The sequence below is a fragment of the Malurus melanocephalus genome, unplaced genomic scaffold (genome assembly GCF_030028575.1).
Source record: "Malurus melanocephalus ecotype Western Australia unplaced genomic scaffold, MMel_1.1 scaffold_743, whole genome shotgun sequence".
Taxonomy (NCBI): domain Eukaryota; kingdom Metazoa; phylum Chordata; class Aves; order Passeriformes; family Maluridae; genus Malurus; species Malurus melanocephalus.
This window is the reverse complement of record NW_026623975.1, coordinates 1-3,410: the sequence shown is the minus strand read 5'-3', so window position 1 is coordinate 3,410 and position 3,410 is coordinate 1. Positions and strand designations below refer to the sequence as shown.

Below are 3,410 nucleotides of genomic sequence, written 5' to 3'. Positions count from 1 at the left end.
GGTACCGCCCCTTTCTCCGGGCGCGGGCCTGGCGCGCATGCCCGAACAGTTCGGTACCGCCCCTTTCTCCGGGCGCGGGCCTGGCGCGCATGCCCGAACAGTTCGGTACCGCCCCTTTCTCCGGGCGCGGGCCTGGTGCGCATGCCCGAACAGTTCGGCACCGCCCCTTTCTCCGGGCGCGGGCCTGGCGCGCATGCCCCAACAGTTCGGTACCGCCCCTTTCTCCGGGCGCGGGCCTGGTGCGCATGCCCCAACAGTTCGGTACCGCCCCTTTCTCCGGGCGCGGGCCTGGTGCGCATGCCCGAACAGTCCGGCTCCGCCCCTTAGCGCAGGGCGTGCACGCGCAGTTCAGCCCCGCCCCGCCCCGCCCCGCGCTCTATAAATTCCGCCGCGCGCGGGCGCCAGGCCTCTTTCTCCTTGGGTCGAGGTGGGCGTTGTAAGTATGGCTGATTCTGTTTTTACCTTTTTTGTCCTTTGTACCCTTTATGTGGCCGCGACGTGAGGTCCCAGTGGCCGCAGAGCGCCGCGCTGGCCGCTGTTGGCTGTGCGGCCGCCAGAACAGCCCGTGTGTGGCGCTGGGCGCTGCGGGCTCGCTCCAGCCGCCCATCGCAGACAGTTCCTCTCTCTGCAGGTRCCACCAAAGCCTGTTCAGCTCGGCTTGGCCAGCTCGCTCCAGCGTAAGTATCGGTGGCGGAGCACTCGGCTGTTGGCGCAGCGGGAACGCGCGGGGGTGGAGGTGACGAGAATTCCTTGTCAAACGAGGGTCCGACGTGGATATCCGGAGAGGTCGCTCTCTCCCGGCTCTGTCCGTGTGGCGCACGGGAGCGCAGGCCCCCGGGCCCGGGACGTACAATCCCTTTCCACGCCGTCGGAGAAAAAGCCGGGCCCCGAGCCTGCAGCCTGCATATTCCTACTGCTTCTCTGAGCCCTTGGGCCGTTACAGAGGAGACAAACCATGCAGGAAACACTCGATCACACCTGGGGGTGGGACGAGGAACATGCGGAGCTGGGAGCAAGAGACTGAAAATTAGAAGCTCTGTGCAAATCCCTAACGTACCCTTCCTTTACTTCCAGTTCTGAAATTGAAAAAGTTTGTGTGGAGCACAAGATTCGAAGGTAATAACTGCGTTTAAAATGCAATACTGTGTAGTTTTGCTCTTTTCCTTCAAATTAAACCTTATACTTAAAATAACTTTGAACTGTTTCTAAGATGCTTCTGGAAAAGTTAGATCAGCTTAAAAATTATAAAACTCCAAAGCAGACCGTGTAGGTGGTGGTACCTGAAATTTAAGATCGTGCTTTCTTAGCTTTTAATAAGATTATGTCTAGTTTGGGGTGGATGGAAATGAAAAAGATTGCTGAATCTTTTAAGATTTAAAGAGAAAAAAAAACCGATCTTGAATCTTCACAGAGGAAAATAACTTCRCTGGACATAAATAGCTTTGTTTATTAAACTTACATCCCTATTTGTGGAATGTGACAAAAAAAAAGCGAAAAAAACMCTTCCTTTTCTAAAATATTGCAGAAACTGCTGAGACAAAATGACAAAGAAAAATCCACCTTTATTGGGAGAGGGTGAGTATTTTGAAGAGTCTGCCCAAATAGGTCCTGTGAGTGCATTGTGTATAATCAGAATGTAGCCACAGATGAATCCAGGGGCACATGAATTTAGTGGTCTTGCAAAGCACGTGCTTGTGCTGGGGACACAGAAAATGGCCATGTGTGTTTCTGGTCCCTTGGCACGACCCTCCTGGATTTTGTGGAGCATTGGAGCAGGGGCCTGGAGCTGAGCACGGGTGGGAAGTRCCATCTGGGATGTGGAATTGGCTGAAGGGGAATTTGTAAGTCAAGGGCAGACCTGGGATTGGCTGGTCTGGCAAGAGGGTACTGCTTTTGGGGTGCTTCAAAATGGGGGTGCTGGGGAAGGGCGGGGGTAAGGTGCAAGTAAAAAAAGGAATGTGCTCTCCTGTGGACCAGGCTTGGAAATGACGTTCCTGTCGATTCGACCTGGTGGGGCTGGGATATTACAGAGAAACTGATACTGGAAGTGGGTGTATTGTAGGGTATGGGTGGGACACACTTGGTGTGTTTAGGCTATGAAATACAGCCCTACTCTGTTGATCTCTCAGGCTACAGTGTACAACTCAATAAACTGAATTTGCTTCGGCTTTGTTTGTGTTTTTGGCGACTTACCTGTATATTATAAGGAAAACTTCATGTTCCTAGTAGTGCATCTCCCTTGTGTAGAGGTACAATTCATGTGTGCCACTGRCCCTTCTCAAAAAAGTAAAGAAATGCACACCACCACTGTTAGGGCTGGTTTAGGAGCAGATGCCTTCAATCTGGGTTTAGATAATCTCATGGCACAAAGTCCATAAAATCATTAAGGCCTAAAACCAGAAAGGTTAAATGGAGTCTGTAGCCCCAGATGTGATTTGGTGGGGAAAGCAGGTAAAGGGTTCCCACTCGTACCTTTTTGTAAGGGGAGTGATGGTGATGGGTGGGATTTGGGGGGGAGGGCGGGTGGTTCTGGATTGGATTAAAACAACCTCCAGCGGTTGCCTGGATGTCCCATCCTTGTCCGTGAAGTCCCCGTGAAAGGAGCAGAGGGTGGATGTGGAAAAGTTCAGCATGCACCTGGGATAACAGCTCCGTGGTTGTGCCTCTGCTGGAAGGTTTTCCAGTTACTTGGGCTGTGGGTGACCCCTTGGCATCAGGGCCTGTAAATAGATCATAATGGTGTATCAGCAAAGARATTGAGAGCTTGATTTTAATAAATGGGGGCTAATGCAGCCAAATGCCGGCTGCTGGTCTGGAACATCCTGAGGGGTGGGCTTATATGTCAAATGGAGCAGAATTAATCATGGAATRGGGGTGATTCACCCTGTTGGATTAGGAGGAAATTTGAAGTTTTGCTGCCTTCAGTTAACCCAAGAAATTTAGTCTGGTTCCTGTTTCAAGAGTATAAATGGATTTTCCACATTAAGCAGCAGTAGGTTGCTGGAAAAGGTGGGAGCTCAGACTTGGTGGATTTCAATACTATGCTGGTTAATCATCATTCTGTGTGTTAAACGGACATATTTTGCAGCAGCTGTTTCCTCACTGCTGGCTGTGGCCGTGCAGGCTGGAGGCACCTCTGGATGCTGAAAGCAGGATGAGTTATTGACAAAGTTCTACTGCCCGAGGGTGGCAGCTGCCAGCCCTGCCCCACGCTGCCTGTACTTGCCTGTTCTTCTGTCCCGTTGTCCTGCCTCGCCTGGCCTGTCCCCCTGTCCTTCTGTCCTTGTTCCTGATGTGCCTGGCCTGTCCCCCTGTCCCTCTGTCCCTCTGTCCTTGTTCCTGATGTGCCTGTCCTGTCCCCCTGTCCCTCTGTCCTTGTTCCTGATGTGCCTGTCCTGTCCCCCTGTCCC

The 3,410-nt window shown here is 52.3% G+C and overlaps 1 long non-coding RNA gene and 1 other non-coding gene across 2 annotated transcripts; both read left to right on the top strand.

Moving 5' to 3' along the window:
• Positions 1-418: 418 nt before the first annotated feature.
• On the top strand, positions 419-2,466 carry LOC130584647 (uncharacterized). The gene is made up of 4 exons (XR_008966523.1): positions 419-436; positions 632-677; positions 1,075-1,116; positions 1,526-2,466. It is a non-coding gene; the product is annotated as an uncharacterized LOC130584647 (long non-coding RNA).
• Positions 766-970, top strand: LOC130584649 (small nucleolar RNA SNORA73 family). Its single transcript, XR_008966524.1, has one exon. It is a non-coding gene; the product is annotated as a small nucleolar RNA SNORA73 family (small nucleolar RNA).
• Positions 2,467-3,410: the final 944 nt, after the last annotated feature.